General features: G+C 51.1%; 1 protein-coding gene across 3 annotated transcripts in view; it reads right to left on the bottom strand.

Moving 5' to 3' along the window:
- Window positions 1-19,371, bottom strand: part of LOC133360057 (uncharacterized protein C1orf21-like) — a 35,766-nt gene extending 16,395 nt beyond the window's left edge. For 2 of the 3 annotated variants that reach the window (XM_061578638.1, XM_061578640.1), the window contains exon 1: window positions 19,307-19,371. The gene's annotated coding sequence lies outside the window, so the exon portion shown is untranslated. Of the gene's footprint in view, window positions 1-19,221; window positions 19,244-19,306 lie in introns of those variants that run through there. The other variant, XM_061578639.1, reaches the window with a different exon arrangement.
- Between the last annotated feature and the right edge of the window lie 3,544 nt (window positions 19,372-22,915).

The raw sequence follows: 22,915 nt of genomic DNA, 5'->3' as shown, positions 1-22,915 counted from the left end.
TCTTCCACCAAGTGGCACCAGCACGCAATTGCAGGACCATGCCTTTACTTAAATCTACATTTTTCATTCCCACATCTCAATAGGATTTTATAAACTGAGAGAAATGGGAGAGGGGGCACAAAAATAATATTTGCTCAGGGCCCCCAATCGAGGGGAGGAGGAGAAGAGCCCTCCCACCCCCCCCCCTCCCTCCACAAGCAAACCCACGACTTGTCCAAGCCATCGCACTGAAAGCGGCTACAACATTTGGCCCTGCAGAAGCCGATAGTTCAGAGTAAACAAAAAATACCCCTTTAACCTTCAGCACTTGCAATCACAAAAGGCCACCACCCCCCCCACCCCCCATTAAAATCACTAACGCATTCAGGGCCTATTTTCCCGCTAAATTTGCCGCGCAAACTGCGTGCTCGTTAGCCAGCGCTTTCAAACTGCAATGGTTTTGTCTTCATTTGTTATTCCCTCATCTCAATAGGATTTTATAAACTGAGAGAAATGAGGGGGGGGGGGGGCACAAAAATAAGTTCTGCTTAGGACCCCGAGGGGAGGAGGAGAGGGGCCCTCCCCCCCCCCCCCCCCAAATCAAACCCACGACTTGTCCAAGCCATCGCACTGAAAACGGCTACAACATTTGGCCTTGCACAAGCCGATATTTCAGAGTAAACAAAAAAATATCCCTTTAACCTTCAGCACTTGCAATCACAAAAAGGTCACCCCCCCCCCCGCCCCATTAAAATCACTAACGCAGCAGGGCCTATTTTTCGGCAAAATTAGCCACCCAAACCGCACGTCCAAACTCTGCGCTTGTTAGCCACTGCTTTCAAACTGCAATGAGTTCGTCTTCACGACCCCCTCCTCGTCCCCCCCCCCCGCCGCTGGCGACGGGTGCAGTTGGTACAGCCCTGTGATTTGCACACTCACGCCACCGCCAATTGGTAGAGGTCCCTCCACCCTCTCGGAGGATCACTTTGGCCTACTCTTCCAAGCTGGCTGGATGGCTTACCCCCACCACCACACACGTGATCTGCCGATTGAGTGTGGTGTACCCATTTAAACTGCTAGATCCTCTCTCTTCACAGGATATTTGGCCTACACTTTCACACTGGCACTGTGGCAGATCCAAGCGGGGGGGGGGGGGGGGGGCAGCGCAATGTGACCAATACCCCCCTCACCCGGTGGTCCCATTGAATTGTAAGGTTCAACTTGCTCAGAGATGACATCATTGTTAAAGCAATGAATGAACTCCCGTACGAATTATGCACATTTATTGCATTCATTTCGTTTCTTAAAATATCCTATCCTTAAAATCTCGGATTGCTTTCAGTAGCCACCAGGAATTCAATGCCAATTGCGGTCGCGGTTCCCGACTCTTCAAGACAAGAAGCTGGAAGACTTCTTCCCAATTCTGGCAAACCACCCGATGAAGCTGGTTGTAATCGCCAGCGAAACGGCGTTGTGGGATCACTTTCCATCACAGCAGTGTGCCGAAACAAGCAACTAATTGACATGTTTTGTTCACATGACAAAGCTTACTAATTGGCCGTGTAGGGTGGCGGTGGGTTATCGACACATTTATATTTACACGATCGAACCGAAAAACCTTGATTATGAATAATATTGGTCTTCAAAGCCTACTACGTGTTAACGTGAGCGCGTATTAAGGTTGACATGGGGCACAAGATCCGTGTGGCCAGCACCACGCCCGGCTGCCTTCATCTCTCCCCAGTGCTGATGGTTCACACACCACACCAGGTTCTTATTAAAGCTGAACTGACCTAGTGGAGGCCCAGAATCGGTTCAGATAAAAATCATAAAAATTGTGAGTGGGAATTGAACCCAGGTCACCAGGTTCGAGGAAAGGTGCACGAATCACTACGCCATCATTCCCAGCACAGACATATCTGCTCACAAACATACAGATACACGTAGACACACACACATGTAAAAACAGTGCCATTTACAGACACACAGATGCAAACTCAAAGACAAGGATCCCCTGTGTCGCCTACACAGGCTGCTTGGGTAAAGTGCTGTGAGCGAGCAGTACCTATGAAGGCCACTCACACTAGCGAGCGCGCACATTATAATTAATTCTGGCACACTTTCGGAGTGGATTCCCTTCAATGAACAGGCTGTTAACATGCTTCATACCTTTCCTCTGGGCTAAACGCACCGGCAAGGCCTGATATCTACAACTACAACCACTCATGGGGGGTTGTTTACAAACCAGAGGGGATGGGCCCCATTGTGCAGAGGGCACCGAGACCCAAGGGGACTGGGCTTAGCAGTGGACCCTGCTCCCTCACCGCTGCTCTTTTCCCCACACATCTTGCACCGCTAAAATATGTAATTCATCTCCGTCCTCCTTGACACCCTGGACTACTAAATTTCGTCCTTCCCCACCGGTCTTCACACAGGCTTAACAAAACTCACCCTCGAGTCTAGCTACGTTCACCACTATCAGGTCCGCGATGCTCACAGCACGTTTGGTCTCAACTGCAGATCTTCAACATTTCAGTGGCGACCCTCAAATAAAAATTCGATTAATGTGGCCAAGATACACAGATACACACACATGCACACTCATGCAGAAGCGCATGATGGCTGCTTCGCCAACCGCACAGAATCCCTTTGCACGCCGAGTAGCAGGAAGGTCCCCAGGAATAGATGAACGCCCCGAGGCGGCCGGGGAATGGCGGCGGCGCACCCACCTGATAACGGGAAAGTGTAGCCAAGGAGATCCGTTATCACGAGGGTGCCCGAGATAGGGACCGCAACGCAAGGAGGACTTTGGTCCAGACTGCTACGAACCCAGAGTCGACGATGCGTGCGCGCTAACGACCGACTGCGACGCTTTTCAGAATTGCCGCGACGCATGGTGAAACTACTCTAGGCAGGCAGAGGGTGCAAGCCCAGCAACTGCTTTCTCACGGCACTGTTGACGAAAAGGCCGATACGAGAAGGCAGTGTGGTCAATGGGATGGGTACAAAACATTTTTTATGGAGATAGATATGGGGAAGTGTATTTGTTTTTATTATTCACGTTACACGACACTCGCCGAACCAGGAGAGCCTCACTGAGGCGCGACGGTGGCAAGATGTTAACTACGTCGCCCGGTATACAGGAGGTCGTGGGTTTGATCCGAACCCTGATGCCTGTATATTTGGAGTTTGCATGTTCTCTCCGTGGCCCCACAGATTTTTCTCCGGGTCCTCTGGGTTGTTCCCTCCACATTTAGAAACAAGTGTCAAGAGTATTTGGCTGCGAAACATTTCCATGTGATGAGCCACTTCGTTGGGCTATGATTTGTGGCCAGTCCACGTCTGAAGAAGAGCTCGGGGGAGAGAATAGGCTCTAAAGGAAAGCAAAGCTGTCTCGGGTGTGGACCAATCAACTTCAAGGACAGTGCATACATTATCAGAGTTATGTTTTTTGTTTGCATTATGACTGCAGGTATTGTGGTCAATGCAAACATGACGCCTCAAAGAATGTGTCAGTTTTGTTGCCAGATAAAAGGGTAAAAAACCAATTATCATATTTTTTACTGGCAAATGAGGTACCAATGGTATAAATGCTTACCCCGAGCTCTCATACTCTGATGGTGCATTGTCCTTGAGTTGTGCGCCTTTTGGCGTCATCTGGTCCAACCCATGTGAGACTAGGCTCTAAGGAAAGCCGTCTCGGGTGTGGACCAATCAACTTCAAGGACAGTGCATACATTATCAGAGTTATGTTTTTTGTTTGCATTATGACTGCAGGTATTGTGGTCTATGCAAACATGACTCCTCGTAAAAAAGGTGTCAGTTTTGTTGCCAGATAAAAGGGTAAAAAACCTATTATCATGTTTTTTACTGGCAAATGAGGTACCAATGGTGAAGAACTACATAGCTCAGTGAGCCTTACCTGGTAAAATAAAAAATAGTTTAGATTTTAGTTAAAACACTTCTTTAGGAGGGTTCTGCCATGTTGCTGTGTGCAATACCCATTAAGTAGTTTTCAGGCAATTGGGAAGCTTGGCCAAAACCCACGCAGGACAGCGGGAGAACATACCAACACCACATTCCCACTCTCACTCAAACTCACGTTCTGCAGAGCAGTCGAATGTACAGCCTCCATACAGAGAAGCACCCAAGTTGGGAATCGAACCACGGCCTATATTGCTATGATGCACAAGTGGGCATTTGGCCTAATCTTCCACTCTGACATCTTGGAAGAGGTAGGAGTTACCCACACTTTACCCCACCACACGCGGTGTGCCAATTGACTTAAACTGCAGAAACTCCATTTCAAGTTGCCGCGTGGACAGAGGCAGTGGTATTTGGAGGGATTTAAGAAGCTTGCAACTGCGGTGCCGGGAGAGAGACTCGAACTGGCGACGTCTGAATTTCAAGTCCATGACACCATGGACAGGATCCCACACATTATCGTTTACACGTCATTGATCTTCTGACAGCATACGCATTATAAGTGTTATAGATTTTAAAGTTAGGACACTCAGGCACGCTTACGTTTGAGTGAACTGCAACCGGAGAACTTTTTGAAGTGAATCGTCATTTGTATCGAGAATAAAGCAAACCACAAACACAAGACAATAATAATACCAAACGAGTAATAGTAATGATACGAAACACAGCTACAAGGGTTGGTGAGTCACGTGTAGATCTGTGACACTTCCAAACCTGCTGGAAAGCGAGGTGCTCATGGGATTACAATATAGCAATTAGGTTCCTTACACACCTGTACAGCAAAACCATTTAAGGGTTATCTTCTGGGATATTTTGTAGGTTCTCTCCGGGCACTCACACGTGATGAAAAAAAAATTGCATCGGGGGTTGGCGGCCGGGTGAGGTCAGAGCGCAGAGCCAGCACCACTCAGAACCTGAGTTGGATTCCAGTTTGCAGCCGCTGCCTGCGGTTAAACCAGGTTCTCTAGTGCAGTGAGAGTTGATGTCTCAGCACAGTCAGCAATGACTCACACAGAGCCCACAGACTCACACAGAGCCCAAGACTCAAGGAGAGACCCACTCACAGAGAGCCACAGATTCACAAAGTCTAAGCTGTGATTAAAATGGGTTCTCAAGGGTAGCAAGTTCGTGGTCTCATCCCAGTCACAAATAGATTTACATAGAGGCTCATTAACCCGCACAGAGACCTATAAACTTCTACAGCAATTAGGGAAACACTCGATCCTGTACAGATGGAAACATATTGGAGATTAAACCATACTGACCCAGGGTATGGCACACCTCCTCGACGCCTCTGGGAAAGGGAGTTTCACAACATCGGTATGTGATCTACCAACCCTCGCAACCTCCACAGTGCTGGGTTACAGGCCAATACCAATACCCTCCACTCGCCACCTAGTGACGGTGATGTCACCACGGCAAAGGTGCCAGGCCAGGTGGACCTTGAGGTCACGTGAAGTGTCAAAGGCTCAATGACAGGAGGTCACAAGACAAACCCAGGGGCCATGGGTTGGCTGACTTAGATGACTGGCAGATGCACCAGCTGTACCCCTGAATGTGCCAACTTGCTGCATTTCAGCTGCCCGGCGCGCCGCTCGTTGTTGTGAGCATCGCTCCTCTGCCCTGAGTCGTTGTTGGAGGCCGACTATCCTGCAACTGCCCAGGAGTGTACATCACGAGCCTCCTCCGAGGAGGCGACACGCATAGCCACCACAGCCCCACCTATTTGGGTCTTCTGGCTCACAAAAGTGATGCCACTTGATACAATTTGTTGAACAAGGTATAGATGAGATGAAATAATTCAGTTCCAGTAGACAGAGCCCTCAAACATGGATGAAGAAAGCCATGAGTGAAGTTCACAGGAACAGCAATCATGGCAGTAGCGATAGAAGAGCAATGAGGGAGTGACTGACCACCGACTGTACACAAAACACATCTTTAGAAACTAAACTCGACATCATCACTATCACAATACAGGACAGTCATGTTCAATGCACCGACAGGTTAGGAGATATGATCTTGTAGCGGAGGTCTCCGACTCTGGGTTTAAGTCGTGGGGTGGCTCTCGCCGTGAAGGTCACCGGCAAGACCGGTCAAACCGGGTCACACGGCGGTGACCGCCGGCTTTGGCAGCGAGGGGGAGCAACCACGCGGAGCGAGCGAGACCGTGTAATCACGCAGGCCATCTCTCAGCCACGCCCCGTCCAGGCACTCGGCTCCACGCGGTATATGGACCGATGGAAGCGAGAGATGGGCAGACCGGGAGATGGATGGATAGATAGATGCAGGGAGGTAGAGTGATGAACAGAGAGATAAACTGAAGGACAGCGAAATGCATCTGCTGTAACGGACAGGCAGACAGAACAACTGATGAAGAGAGACACACGGAGTGAGAGAGACAGGCAGGCACACCGGCTGATAGACAGGCAGACATACAGATGAACAAGCAAGCAGTATGACAAGCAAAGCAGACAGACAGCTAAAATGAATGGAATGACAGAGGAGCTGACCTACAGAGGAATATACAGACGCACAAAAGGACTGGTAGACAGATGGACAAACAGACCGCTTGGCCTGTTCGCCATGAACCAAAGGTTCAACTCCCACTGAAACTGCCTGGGAGGAGGGGGGGGGGGAGAAGGAATTTCTACTCTGACATAGCGGTGCACTTCACCCCTCGCGAAGCCAACGTCCAAGTACCCGCGCCATCATTCGCTCGCGGCCGATGATTACACGGCGTGAAAATTACCTTCAAGCTAGGTGGCAATCACAAACCACCTTCACTCTCCGTCTCCCTTGGCTGTCTCCACGGCCCTGATTCTCTCTCTCGTGCGTGTGCACTATTTCGACATCAAGCCACTTCTCTTTCTGTCTTGTATGCTATCGATTTTGTTTTACTTCCCTTTAGCCTGCCAGCCGACTTTCTCTTGCACTGAAATGACACGTGTATCTGTCTGTACGTTATTGAATTTATTTCTTTGTAACAAGCAGCAGATGCTGCTGCTGCTCTTGCCAATACTATCTGTGAATCCAGTATAAATTATTTAACAAGCCTAATTCTGCTTATGAGACGCAGAAGGTTGAACTCAGTCCATAATTTGCCTTAAACAAATGAACCTCATGGCGGGACCCTGCGGTCCCGTAAGCCCCCGGCTCTCACATAAACATTATATTATAATGTGAACAACAACTTTGCTCTTTTTCACCAATGGGTTTGAAGGATGGTGGCAAGTGTTGTCTTGTTAAACTACGCCTTTAAAACTGAAAAGTACCTCTATTTAATTACACTATCGAAAAAATTATTTACACCCCTCCGTCAATCATCGCGTTTCTCAGTGTGGATTGTGAACAGTACATATAAAATAGTACGCGTTTTCAATGCGCTGCTCATATTGTAACAGAGTATTGGGTCGCCGCTCCCCTTATCCGCATTGATACGAGCGGTATGTGGGGACGATGGCTTAACCGCAAAAAAAAACCTATCTGCACAGATGCATACGGACAAGAGAAGTATTATCAACGAGGAGGAATTAACGGTGCAACGCATCTCATCTGTTAAATATCTGCAGGTAATAGGATTGTCATCGATTGATCCTGGCTGCAGACATTGTTAGGTCACAAATAATAATGAAGATAAGAGAGCAGTTTCACTGTTTTGTGCAAACCGTGATGACTAATAGAGGACTTAAGTCGTGTAGGCAGTTTGAGCAGCTTTGGGTAAGACTTGTGATCCTGCCCATACCCGAACAAGCAGTGCATTCGCTTGTTCAGCTCTTCTGTGCATTCATCCTCGCTGCTGCGCTTGGACACGACGTGACAACAGAATGATCCGCGCCAGGTGGGTCGCAGCATTTATGTAAGTGGTGGGACGGAGTCGCCAAAAATAAATAATTATTTGCCATTTTTATTTCCGTTTATTCTGTAGCCCACGGTCCCGCCATCAGAGTCAAATGAAGCTTGGTAATACCGGTCTGGAAAGGCAATAGATTGCTATATTACACATTATTTCTATCATAAAGCGAATGCACATGTAAATATGTTTATCAATATGACACTTGTTCCCACAAAAAAAGACTCAAGATTCTCAAGACACTTTTTCAGGAGGGTCCTGCAAAGCCGTCGCAGGAAAGGGGGCAGATGTTGGCATGTGAGACCCGAATTGAGTAATCTGCAGGTAATCTTTCAGCAGTGAGATGTTTTGGCAAATATCAGTTACACCGTATGTGTGTTTTTTTGCCATGGGACGAAACTGCAGAACTCGGGAGGAAACCCGTGCAAAACAGCAAGAGAGTGAGAGAACGTAAAAACGCCACGCAACACTCGCACGGGGAAAAGATTCCCCTTTAACCTTAACCAGTCGAGGTTAAGTGTTGTTTTTCGAGCAACTGTGAGGGCCGAGAAGGCACAAATAAGGAAAAGTGGTCAGCGCCAAGCTCGGCCGCCATCATCTCCCCCAGTGGTGATGTTTACGCGTTGCACGAGAAGACCACCGAGTCGGCGACTTAGAAAAGCCGCCCAAAAAAACGATTCGGACATTCGTCACTCGTGATGTTGCCCGGGAGCAGGAATCGAATTCCAGTCGCCGAGTCCGTAGCGCTGAACTACGGACTCGGCGACAAAGCGTAGGAAACGCCGCAGAAAGGCACCCGCGTTCGGAGTCGAACCCAGGCCCCCCCAACACCCTCTTGCTGTGTGGGGTGCAAGTGTTATTGTTACCACTGGACCACCCTGTCCGCCCCACTGCCGTCCGTACAAACACAATGTCTGGCTGGAAGGTTCAGGACACCAGGTGAGTCTCAGTAGCATGAGGTGCAAAATACCGAATAGGGTTACGAAAAATAAAGAACTGTTATAGGTGACACAAGCCCCTGGCAAGATTGAGGTGTGCGTAGGTGGACATCCCAGGTTGCAAGCTGCTTTTTTTCTCTAAAGTTGCCCCCCCCCACCCCCAGGCCCAAGCCAGACTTAAATCAGCAAACAGAGCTCCCCCATTACAGCTGTGGGGACAAGAAGTGGCTTCACAGTGCATCCTCAAAACACCCGTGTCCTCAAAAATACTAGTTCAGAGGTAGGGTGGGCCCAGGTTATATCCATATTCCAAACCGAACCCAGTTACTTCCGCAAAGACAAAAATGATCCCACTTAAATAACTAAAAATCCTATTATATTAAAATGCAATAAGTACGTGAGAATAACAGCTTTTTTTGTTATGTATACAGCGTAATTCATGCAAATTGCAATCACACAATCGCCGAGGGACCTACAGATAAGCTGGAAGACAGCCAGGCGGTGAACCTACGCTACTAACAATTGCCAAAGCTCCGTAGTCCTCTATATATACAAATTATTTCATTCATTTATGACTGTTTATAAAGGTAAATGTGCAGCTATGCAAACTGCTTGTTCATGCCACTGCTGGCAGAAAAACCTCCACGAGAGGGCATTTGGCCCACTCCTCCACATTAAAGTTACCACACGGCACCTGCCTATCATAGACGAACAGTGGCGTGCGCTCATTTACACTCCTGAGTGGTGATCGGGGAGGGGTTTAAGAATCTTGCACCGTTGTTTAAAAATCCCGCCGCCAGGAGATGGAATGAAAGCAGCCACCTCTGGATTGCAAGTCCAGCGAGGTATGAACTGTCATACCTCTGTGACAGCATCCAATTTTTACGTGCGCTTTCTACTTCTCAACCGTGCAAGAGACACATTCACTTTACATCTCCATAAAGTGTCACTTACGTGAGGCTTCAGTGGCCATTGCGTTAAATTACGCACATTTTCCCTACCTTAAGTATAGCACAAATCCAACCCTAGAGTCTGCAAGAGAAATCCATTGCAAAACTCACTGCCTTCATCATTATTGCTGCCCCATTACATACAAATCATTAGGCTAATGGTCATTTTTCAAACGTAAGTAACATGCTAGTTGGCCTGTGGCCGTACCTGCGGTACTAAAAGGCATTCTGCTGCTGCTGCCGCCGCCTCCTGCGCATACATTATTCCGTGTTGAGCTGGTGAGTGTTGTGGGGGGGGGCATGTAGCAGTAGTGAGGGGTAGGCAGGTATAGTTAGGGGTGGCGGCAGTTTCACGTCAACGACCAGAATCCCTCTTCAGGCAGCGAGATTATACAGGTACTCCTCTACTTATCAACAATCGACTTGTGAACTTTCAGAGATACGAACAAATCTGTCCGTATGTCCAGTTGCCTGTTCAGACCGAGTCGTAAGTTCAACCGCCGTGCAATAGATGGCGGTGGTGGCATCTACATCTCCAGAACATGAAGAACCAGTGGCATCTAATTCTACAGAACATGAAGAACCAGTAGCATCTAATTCTCCAGAACATGAAGAACCAGTGGCATCTAATTCTACAGAACATGAAGAACCAATAGCATCTACATCTCCAGAACATGAAGAACCAGTGGCATCTACATCTACAGAACATGAAGAACCAGTGGCATCTACATCTCCAAAACATGAAGAACCAGTGGCATCTACATCTCCAAAACATGAAGAACCAGTGGCATCTACATCTCCAAAACATGAAGAACCAGTGGCATCTACATCTCCAAAACATGAAGAACCAGTGGCATCTACATCTCCAAAACATGAAGAACCAGTGGCATCTACATCTCCAAAACATGAAGAACCAGTGGCATCTACATCTCCAAAACATGAAGAACCAGTGGCATCTACAGGAGATTATACTACTTTTAAAGCCATTCCCCGTGATTAGTGTACATGCCGCACAACATGTTTGGAATCGACAAGAGTAAAGTTGTACTCACGAACAAATCGACTTACAAACAGACCTCTGGAACCTAACTCGATCCTAAGTAGAGGAGTCTCTGATCGACAGGGGCTGTGACATGGCCGAGTGGTAGAGCGTAATGCTGCTTGCTGCAGAGGTTTGTGGTTCGAGTTCTGCGGCTGCCCCGGCCAACTGTGCGCTGTGCAGTGATCATAAAGACCATGTGCCGTCCGCTCCACAGCGCACGTTAAGAGATCCCTTGACGTCAATTGGAACGAGAAGGCCATCGCGTGCCGGCGTCACGGCCCAAAATTGCCGACTTTGATAAAACCGCACGGCAAATTACTCAATCGGGAGATCGCGTTGCAACATTACCCTCCGACTGTGAAACTAGTGCAGACCGTCTGCGAAACACAGGAGCGCCTTCCTTCGCGATGATCGCCCTGCGCTATACAAACGATAGCGCCAGTACCAAATATACTCATTATGCGATTGAAAAATATTATTTTTTACTAATATAACATAGGTTTCAGTAACCAATGCACATCCACAAAGTGCTCCTATCACTCTTCAAACCACCAATTCTCACCCCTCACCTCCAAGTTGCTGGATTACAAGCGACCTACACGCTTCTCAAAGAAAACAAAGCAAGCCTCTAACACCCGAAAGTCAACAAAGAAAACATCTCCAGTGGAGCCTGCAGCCTTGTTGGGGAAAGTTCTGTTACAGCCAGCTTCTATGAAGGCCGGCGTTGATGCACAAGGGGGTGGGGGTATGGCAAGCAGCACATCCGGCTGTCCTTTTTTAGCCAGTGCCGATGTTTACACATCACACCAGGAACTCATTTAAGGGTTGAGTTGACCTAGGGGTGGGGCTTGTCCTAGTTCTGATATAAACGCAGGTCACCGGGTTTGTATCGTAATTAAAGTGTCCTAACCACTACACCGCCTCTCATAACACAACTATCAGCGCGCACACACAAGCCACCGCCTCACATACCTTACACAACCACCACACCCACGTGTACACACTCCCAGAGTAAAAGTTCAAAAATATTCATCTCCGATATTGGCTGCGAGCAAGAATCAAATGCAGAGTTATGGGCTCTTCGCGCAACGCACTACCCACTACACCACCTCTCTCCACAGACACACTGCACAAGTGTGCATGCGTGCAGTGTGCAGATTGCACACAGCAGGGGTTCCCATGTGGGGAGCTTCGCTCATTATTTATTGAACAATATTTATTTAGGGGTAGCACCTTAGGCCAGGCACCAGTACAGACACCTTGGGGGATTAGCAACACAACACAAGTCGCAGCAGTCAATGGCAGCACAATGGAAGGCTATACAGGTAGTCCGAGTAACGACGGTCCGACTTACGATATTTCGATCTTATGATGGCGATAGCGATACGACAGGCAAACGCAGCAGCGTACGAGCAACGATGCTGTACGTTGGGACGCTGCCGGGATGTACGCATCTCCTACCTTGATTGCAGATAGGATTTGTTTCCTGAAAAAAACTTTACATTTTACTATTGAATACAGTATTGCAATTAATAAATACATACAGTATATAGTCTATACAGTACGGTACTGTAAAATGCTTTGTTTTGCTAAATTATCACCATTCTTTAAGACTCCTGGGTAGGCTAGGCAATCTTCGACTTACGATATTCTTGACTTACGATGGGGTCGTCGTAACGCATCTCCATCGTAAGTAGAGGACTACCCAGCGTATTACCCAACCGTGAGCAAACATTTAAAGGTGCAGCCCTGAAGTAGCTTGTTAACACAACTCCTGCTGGATGAGCAACCACTATATAGCAGAGGTGTGGACTCGAGTCATGTGACTTGGACTCGAGTCAGACTCGAGTCATGAATTTGATGACTTCAGACTCGACTTGGACTTGCATAACAATGACTTTGTCCCACCTCTGAGGTGTGGACTCGAGTCATGTGACTTGGACTCGAGTCAGACTCGAGTCATGAATTTGATGACTTCAGACTCGACTTGGACTTGCATAACAATGACTTTGTCCCACCTCTGAGGTGTGGACTCGAGTCATGTGACTTGGACTCGAGTCACATGACTCGAGTCATGAATTTGATGACTTCAGACTCGACTTGGACTTGCATAACAATGACTTTGTCCCACCTCTGAGGTGTGGACTCGAGTCATGTGACTTGGACTCGAGTCAGACTCGAGTCATGAATTTGATGACTTCAGACTCGACTTGGACTTGCATAACAATGACTTTGTCCCACCTCTGAGGTGTGGACTCGAGTCATGTGACTTGGACTCGAGTCAGACTCGAGTCATGAATTTGATGACTTCAGACTCGACTTGGACTTGCATAACAATGACTTTGTCCCACCTCTGAGGTGTGGACTCGAGTCATGTGACTTGGACTCGAGTCAGACTCGAGTCATGAATTTGATGACTTCAGACTCGACTTGGACTTGCATAACAATGACTTTGTCCCACCTCTGCTATATAGTGCAGCACGAGGGAGTGCCCCTCCAGAAAGGGGTTTGCCTCCTCCTACATGCTGGCCAGATGTCTCGGAAAACGTGGAAGTAACCACCACATACGTGGCCTGCCCATCAATCAACTGCGGTGTAGCTATTTATACTGTAGCGGGGAGGGAGGGGGATGATTTATTAAACTCACCCATTGTCTCAACTGTTTCAGGTTAATGGCATCATTCAATCTGTGTAAGTGGCCTTGGGCAGGACACGTCATGGCTAGAAGGGTTGATGGCCGATGGTCAAGAATTATGACGGAGTTGCAGCCAACTCCGTCGCGAGAGGTACACCACCGAGGAGATGGAGGGATTAAATCAGCTAGTGTGCATGGGCTAATCATCACCAATCATCAATGCAATCCCTCATCGTCATCCTTATCCAGTTTAATCACAATTTGTCAATGGGGAGTCCACAGGTCCCCCATGTAAGTCTATGGGCCTCTATGTAAATTCTATGGCTCACTGCTTAGGTGTACACATCTCTATGCAAATCAATGGGTCTCCATGTAACCCGACGGAGTTTCTGCGCAAGTCATTTGCCACAGAGATTAGACCATCAACTCACTGCACTTGAGAACCCGGATGATTAAATCACGGTTGGGTGGCAGAAAGACGAATGGGAACATGCGACCTCAAGGAGTCTGACACAGCATTTCTGCTTCTACGAGTCATCTTCAGATCCATCTGGACATTTAAATATCCACATTTTGCCAATCGTTGCGAAACCCTTGGCCCGAAATAGACATTGCTCCACGTTCACACACACACACCATTTCTCTAGCTTGGAGGAGGGTAAACATTTTAATTGTGAAATTTATTGCTGAGGTTATTTTGTTTTCAACTGTTACCTTCACCAATGTTGATATTGCCAGGGATGCAGTTGAGGCAAGGATTGTTGCCGTGGTGTAATGGTCAGCACACTGGGCTTCCACTGCAGAGGTCCCCGGAAGTTCAAACAACAGTTCAAGTTTCTTAATTCCTCTCCCCCCCCCCACATCTCTTTCCACCCAGCGGTGTAAATGGAATGACCGACACTGCCTGGTAGTGGTGGCTTTGCATGCGAGTTTGACACGTAGGTTGTCGAGACCAATAATAAAGATTTGTTGGGTTAAATCGCGCCAGTATAAATGTGCAGTTAAGCCCACTCCGGCCAATTAGAGAGGTTTGTCACGTAAACAAAACGTGCCAATTAGTTACAAATTCAGCCTACCGGTGTGTTGGAGAGTAAATCCACAACATTTACAACTTGATGCACAGATGCGTACGCTATGCGTGCGGCCTGCAATCCAGCACTGTGAAGGCGAGGCTTGGTGGACCCGCGTGTATGTTGCGAAAATCCCTTCCCCTGTGGGTATCGACGGGACAAATCCTGGCTTTGAAGAAAGCAGCGCAACACATTTGGACGAAGTTGATCTGTCCCATCAGTATTGGAGAGTGTTGCTGAGTGAAAGGGGGTCAACACCCTCAAATAATCATTAAGAGAGGGCCCTCCAGAGCTCCCCCTAATGGAGGCCCTTCTGCCAGCTGTAGGTGTGCAACGAAGCAATTGCAGGGCTGCACCTTTACCATTGCAGAGTGGACACACCAGGGTTGTCAACAGCTATGCATTCGAGGCTGCAACCAGCACACGATTACTATTACGTCAGGAGACATTACTCGATTACTAAGGAAAATACAGACCCTTGCCACCGTTCCATGTGACGGTACACTGTGATTTTCTTGTACAGTGTTTGGTAGCTCTCTTTTGGCAGGCGCGGCGCGAGGTGAAACGTACATGCGATCCTTTGTCAATCCACCGCTGGATGAGAGACATTAAGTGAGAAATCCACATTTTTATTTAAAGCTTCCAGACATTATATTCTTGGTTCTTTCGGTCAAGTCACGTAGAAGGGAAATAATAAAATAATAAAAATAAAACAATACAATTCTCACAACGTTTCGATGGCAACACAAGCAATCATCATCAGGTGTGAAACCCACAGCAAGAAAACTTTACCGAAAGAACCAAGAATATGAATCCCTGCAGTCACGGAAGCTTTAAATCGAAACTTCCAGACATTGCCCACTATAATCTAAATGCACTGATTAACTCCTTCCCGAAACATTTTGTCCAACTTAACCGGTCTGATGCACTCAGAACATTCCATGATGCGAGAGCCGAGGTCATTCGAAAGAGGGTAATTAAAAATCAGTGGGGTATCTATAAATGGATCACCCGGAGTAGTATATCACCAATGAATTCACATTGGTGTTTAAATTGAAAATGTCATATTTTCAACTTCTTTCGTGAGTTTGCACTGAGAAAACAACATTTACAAAAGCACTTCAAAATAATGTTGATGCAATGTTGTTCCTATTCATCTTCTGAAATTTAACCCCAGGTGCATGTACGACACATTTGACAATCAAATGCTGGATGAAGGCCTCCTCCCCCCCACCGTGGAGGGTGAGGCGCACAGATGGGGTGCACAACAGTACAGTCCAACAGCCACCCGCTGACCTAGGCTGCCGTGTGTTTTCTACGTTCGCCCACAACCTGGCCATGCAGAAGCCTATAAATACCCAGTTGCACACAGCAGTTTGACCATACATCCTTGTGAGATAGAGTACGACTGTGGAGGGCCTTCTGGTCAGGAAAGCCTCTCGAGTCATGGACTAATGTACCACGAGACGGAGTGAAACCCGAATACAGAACCTGTCGCCTTGTGGGTAAAACTTAAGACACAACCCAAACGATGCAGCAGTGCCGATGTGAAAATTCGATCCACGGTACAAGTTCGGCCATCGCCAGACCTAGGCTCCATCTTCATCAACCATTATCTATCCACTGCTAGATAATAACTTTTTAACTCAGGAAAGTTTCAGCGAGTCAGAGATGTTTTGGTTGTAGGAAGGTCATGCATTGGGATGTATGGCCCACACCAATGACATTGCATGTGTTTCACTATCAGAGGAAACCGGAGAACCCTGGAGACAAAACCCCATGCAGAATACGGGGAGAAGATAGAAATTGCCAGAGGTGGGACAAAGTCATTGTTATGCAAGTCCAAGTCGAGTCTGAAGTCATCAAATTCATGACTCGAGTCTGACTCGAGTCCAAGTCACATGACTCGAGTCCACACCTCTGGAAATTGCACACAGAAAGGGTGCCAGAGTTGGGAATCTAACGCAGGTGTATCCTGCTGCGAGGCACCAGTGTGCCACTGTGCTACCCTCATGCCGTAGAGTGGAGGCCATCCCGCACCTCGTGACTCATGTTGAGAGAGGGAAGGATACCCACACTTTGACCCACCACACGCCACCTGCCGACCGCCTGTGGTGAACCCATTCATATTGCTGGGAGGACTGAAGCGTGTGGGGGGGGGGGGAAGAGATAATAAACTTCAGTATTGTTTCAGATGCCGCGCCGGGAGATCAAACTGGCAACCTCTCGATTGCAAGTCCAGAATACACCGTGGCTAAGGGCCCACATTACACCATGGAATACATTCCGACCATGTTCAATCCACCGCTGTATTAAACAAAACAAAGATACAACCCACGCACCAGTGTCGGCCACTATTTGACCAAATGCTTCATGTACCACGCCGACCAACGCGAGTTGACAAGAGCCGTCACGAGGGTACGCGGCGCGACCGCCCTGGGCCCCGTGCTTGGGGGGGCGGCACGCTTTCAACGCCAGTGTCAGCAGATGTAATAATTGCGGTTTAGTTTTAAGGCGTCTGGGGGTGTAGGGGGGGGGCACACATTGGGATTTTCCCTGGGCCCCGACCATTCCCGCCTATGCGGATTGGTGAAGGGGAGACCCCAAACCAGTCTTGGTTCAGCTAAACACTACCCACCGATATTTAACACGGAAGCTCCCGCGACCAATATCATCCATGCAGTTAGTTTTTGGGTTAGATCGCGTAAATATATAAATGTGTCGTTAAACCCGGCACCACCCGACACGGCCAATTCGTAAGGTTTGTCACGTAAACAGAACATGCCAATCTTGATTTGAAGCTTTCGTGACTGCAAGAATCCATACTCTTTGGTTATTTCGGTAACATGCCAGTTCGTAACGAGTACAGCAACGCCGGTGTGTTGGAGAGCAAAGCCACAACATTTACAATCTGAGTACTACTACGTTTCGCCAGTAATTACAACTAGCATCGCCTAATTATAATTACAACTAGTTCAGGCTAGTTGATGGAACTAGTTGTAATTACTGGCGAAACGTCTCAGATTGTCGTGGCTTTGCCCTCCAACACACTACCGGTGTGTGCTGTTACCAGAAACGTTCCATCACCCACCAATGTTCGCCGCAGCCGGGATTCGAACTCAGGCCGCCGACGTTCAGGGCGCAGCGCGTGCGCTCACCGCTGCGCCACCGCTCCCACCGCACAACAACAACAACAACATTGCATCATGATTCTTCTTAACGAATGGAAATTCCACGGTGCTGTGGGCCAGTGGAGTCGAACCCAGCGGCGGACTGGTTCAAGGCGACGCCTCTTGGCCGGGGACAAGAACTCGGGCTCTCATCATCAGCATCGCGGGCTCTCATCATCAGCATCACGGGTTCTCATCATCACCACAATTCTCATCATCATCACGGGTTCTCATCATCACCACAATTCTCATCATCACCACAATTCTCATCATCATCACGGGTTCTCATCATCAGCATCACGGGTTCTCATCATCAGCATCACGGGTTCTCATCATCAGCATCACGGGCTCTCATCATCATCATCACGGGCTCTCATCATCAGCATCACGGGCTCTCATCATCAGCATCACGGGCTCTCATCATCAGCATCACGGGTTCTCATCATCAGCTTCACGGGCTCTCATCATCAGCATCACGGGCTCTCATCATCGTCATCACGGTTCCATCATCACCACTCATCATCATCACGGGTTCCCATCATCATCACGGGTTCCCATCATCATCATCACCACGGGTTCTCAGCATCATCACAACGCAGCCGTGCGCCTTCATCCCCTCACACGCGACACAATTATAGCCACGCAATGTACGTGATGTGTGTGCTGTGTGTGGTTCGTGTGCTCTGTGTGTGCTGTGTGTGCTGTGTGTGTGTGGTGTGTGCTGTGTGTGTGCTCTGTGTGTGCTGTGTGTGTGCTCTGTGTGTGTGTGTGCTGTGTGTGTGCTGTGTGTGGTTCGTGTGCTGTGTGCTCTGTGTGTGCTCTGTGTGTGTGCTGTGTGTGTGATGTGTGTGTGATGTGTGTGTGCTGTGTGTGCGTGTGCTGTGTGTGTGCTGTGTGCGTGTGCTGTGTGTGTGCTGCGTGTGTGCTGTGTGTGCGTGTGCTCTGTGTGCTCTGTGTGTGCTGTGTGTGTGTGGTGTGTGTGCTGTGTGTGTGATGTGTGTGTGTGCTGTGTGTGTGCGTGTGCTGTGTGTGTGCTGCGTGTGATGTGTATGTGTGTGCTGTGTGTGTGCTGTGTGTATGTGCTCTGTGTGTGTGGTGTGTGCTGTGTGTGTGATGTGTGCTGTGTGTGTGATGTGTATGTGTGTGCTGTGTGTGTGTGCTCTGTGTGTGTGTGCTCTGTGTGTGTGGTGTGCTATGTGTGCTGTGTGTGGTGTGTGTGCGGTGTGTGTATTCCACATTGCTATGGCCGGGGCCAAGTTCTTCCCACCCATCCGTGTCACGCACAATATTCAATGTTCGCAATTCCATGCCTTGGCCTACCTCGGCGCCAGGCGATTTTTTTTATAAAGATGATTATTTCTTCAACATATCAACGTTTAAAGCAAACACAAATGTGTGTGTTTTACAGCACACAACCCTGCGATGTCGCAGCTGCGATGCGCGCGTTTTAAAACCGTAAGAAATTACGAATTCAGAATAAAACCCTCAAGGCGGACACGAGCGCGACGTGAAACAATAAGACGACGCCGTGCCAATTGAAACCTCCCCGCCCCCCGGCATGAGGGGATAGCGATAATTTTAATAAATAAAGTTAAACACGTACGCGTGGCGACCAGCGGCTTGCCTCCGATCGCTCTCGAGGCGGCGCAGACGCGTACGAGTGCAAGTTTGATGGCGATGTCTCTCACCTGCTCCCTGTTCGCCTCAGAGCCTCGAAGTCGCGCCGCACGAATCGCTTACCACTCGCCTCTTCCCCGTTGCTAAATTTGGACCCCCCTCCTCCTCCACGTCCTCGCGAGGCCCCGCGTGCACTCGCGAGGGCTGGCTTGCGCATGCGCGCTTGACGCGAGCGAGGGCTTATTTAGCGGGAGGGGCACAGATGTGGCACGGCAAGTCGGCGAGGGTTGGTTTTTTAAAGGGGACGCGTCCGTGGTGATGTCGGTGCAAGGCCAATAGCCAACCACCATCAGCGGCAGCCTCCCCCCGTGTTCTCTCTACTGCTGCATGGACCCCTCCCCCCGTGGTCTCTCCACTGCTGCATGAACCCCTCCCCCGTGTTCTCTCTACTGCTGCATGGACCCCTCCCCCCGTGGACTCTCTACTGCTGCATGAACCCCTCCCCCCGTGGTCTCTCTACTGCTGCATGGACCCCTCCCCCCGTGGTCTCTCTACTGCTGCATGGACCCCTCCCCCCGTGGACTCTCTACTGCTGCATGAACCCCTCCCCCCGTGTTCTCTCCACTGCTGCATGAACCCCTCCCCCGTGTTCTCTCTACTGCTGCATGGACCCCTCCCCCCGTGGTCTCTCCACTGCTGCATGAACCCCTCCCCCGTGTTCTCTCTACTGCTGCATGGACCCCTCCCCCCGTGGACTCTCTACTGCTGCATGAACCCCTCCCCCCGTGGTCTCTCTACTGCTGCATGGACCCCTCCCCCCGTGGTCTCTCTACTGCTGCATGGACCCCTCCCCCCGTGGACTCTCTACTGCTGCATGAACCCCTCCCCCCGTGGTCTCTCCACTGCTGCATGAACCCCTCCCCCGTGTTCTCTCTACTGCTGCATGGACCCCTCCCCCCGTGGACTCTCTACTGCTGCATGAACCCCTCCCCCCGTGGTCTCTCTACTGCTGCATGGACCCCTCCCCCCGTGGTCTCTCTACTGCTGCATGGACCCCTCCCCCCGTGGTCTCTCTACTGCTGCATGGACCCCTACCCCCGTGGTCTCTCCACTGCTGCATGGACCCCTCCCCCCGTGGTCTCTCTACTGCTGCATGGACCCCTCCCCCCGTGTTCTCTCTACTGCTGCATGGACCCCTCCCCCCGTGGACTCTCTACTGCTGCATGAACCCCTCCCCCCGTGGTCTCTCTACTGCTGCATGGACCCCTCCCCCCGTGGTCTCTCTACTGCTGCATGGACCCCCTCCCCCCGTGGTCTCTCTACTGCTGCATGGACCCCTCCCCCCGTGGTCTCTCCACTGCTGCATGGACCCCTCCCCCCGTGGTCTCTCTACTGCTGCATGAACCCCTCCCCCCGTGGTCTCTCTACTGCTGCATGGACCCCTCCCCCCGTGGTCTCTCTACTGCTGCATGGACCCCTCCCCCCGTGGTCTCTCCACTGCTGCATGGACCCCTCCCCCCGTGGTCTCTCCACTGCTGCATGGACCCCTCCCCCCGTGGTCTCTCTACTGCTGCATGGACCCCGCCCCCCGTGGTCTCTCCACTGCTGCATGGACCCCTCCCCCCGTGGTCTCTCCACTGCTGCATGGACCCCGCCCCCCGTGGTCTCTCCACTGCTGCATGAACCCCTCCCCCCGTGGTCTCTCCACTGCTGCATGGACCCCTCCCCCCGTGGTCTCTCCACTGCTGCATGAACCCCTCCCCCCGTGGTCTCTCCACTGCTGCATGGACCCCTCCCCCCGTGGTCTCTCTACTGCTGCATGGACCCCTCCCCCCGTGGTCTCTCTACTGCTGCATGAACCCCTCCCCCCGTGGTCTCTCCACTGCTGCATGGACCCCTCCCCCCGTGGACTCTCCACTGCTCCATGAACCCCTCCCCCAGTGGTCTCTCCACTGCTGCATGGACCCCTCCCCCCGTGGTCTCTCCACTGCTGCATGAACCCCTCCCCCCGTGGTCTCAACACTGCTGCATGAACCCCTCCCCCCGTGTTCTCTCCACTGCTCCATGGACCCTCCCCCCGTGGTCTCAACACTGCTGCATGGACCCCTCCCCCCGTGGTCTCTCTACTGCTGCATGAACCCCCCCCCCGTGTTCTCTCCACTGCTGCATGAACCCCTCCCCCCGTGGTCTCTCTACTGCTGCATGGACCCCTCCCCCCGTGGTCTCTCTACTGCTGCATGGACCCCTCCCCCCGTGGACTCTCCACTGCTGCATGAACCCCTCCCCCCGTGGTCTCTCCACTGCTGCATGAACCCCTCCCCCCGTGGTCTCTCCACTGCTGCATGAACCCCTCCCGTGGTCGTTCCACTGCTGCATGAACCCCTCCCCCCGTGGTCGCTCCACTGCTGCATGAACCCCTCCCCCCGTGGTCTCTCCACTGCTGCATGAACCCCTCCCCCCGTGGTCTCTCCACTGCTGCATGAACCCCTCCCCCCGTGGTCGCTCCACTGCTGCATGAACCCCTCCCCCCGTGGTCTCTCCACTGCTGCATGAACCCCTCCCCCCGTGGTCTCTCCACTGCTGCATGGACCCCTCCCCCCGTGGTCTCTCCACTGCTGCATGAACCCCTCCCCCCGTGGTCTCTCCACTGCTGCATGGACCCCTCCCCCCGTGGTCTCTCCACTGCTGCATGAACCCCTCCCCCCGTGGTCTCTCCACTGCTGCATGGACCCCTCCCCCCGTGGTCTCTCCACTGCTGCATGAACCCCTCCACCCGTGGTCTCTCCACTGCTGCATGAACCCCTCCCCCCGTGTTCTCTCTACTGCTGCATGGACCCCTCCCCCCGTGGTCTCTCTACTGCTGCATGGACCCCTCCCCCCGTGGTCTCTCCACTGCTGCATGAACCCCTCCCCCCGTGGTCTCTCCACTGCTGCATGAACCCCTCCCCCCGTGGACTCTCCACTGCTGCATGAACCCCTCCCCCCGTGGTCTCTCCACTGCTGCATGGACCCCTCCCCTCGTGGTCTCTCCACTGCTGCATGAACCCCTCCCCCCCGTGGTCTCTCCACTGCTGCATGAACCTCTCCCCCTGTGGTCTCTCCACTGCTGCATGAACCCCTCCCCCCGTGGTCTCTCCACTGCTGCATGAACCCCTCCCCCCGTGGACTCTCCACTGCTGCATGAACACCTCCCCCCGTGGTCTCTCCACTGCTGCATGAACACCTCCCCCCGTGGTCTCTCCCCTGCTGGATGAACACCTCCCCCCGTGGTCTCTCCACTGCTGCATGGACCCCTCCCCCCGTGGACTCTCCACTGCTGCATGGACCCCTCCCCCCGTGGTCTCTCCACTGCTGCATGGACCCCTCCCCCCGTGGTCTCTCCACTGCTGCATGGACCCCTCCCCCCGTGGTCTCTCCACTGCTGCATGGACCCCTCCCCCCGTGGTCTCTCCACTGCTGCATGGACCCCGCCCCCCGTGGTCTCTCCACTGCTGCATGGACCCCGCCCCCCGTGGTCTCTCCACTGCTGCATGAACCCCTCCCCCCGTGGTCTCTCCACTGCTGCATGGACCCCTCCCCCCGTGGTTTCTCTACTGCTGCATGGACCCCTCCCCCCGTGGTCTCTCTACTGCTGCATGAACCCCTCCCCCCGTGGTCTCTCCACTGCTGCATGGACCCCT

Source organism: Lethenteron reissneri, chromosome 67 (genome assembly GCF_015708825.2).
Source record: "Lethenteron reissneri isolate LAM-NWPU_2019-01 chromosome 67, ASM1570882v1, whole genome shotgun sequence".
Lineage (NCBI taxonomy): Eukaryota > Metazoa > Chordata > Hyperoartia > Petromyzontiformes > Petromyzontidae > Lethenteron > Lethenteron reissneri.
The sequence above is the reverse complement of the archived record's forward strand: the minus strand, read 5'-3'. Positions and strand labels throughout refer to the sequence as shown.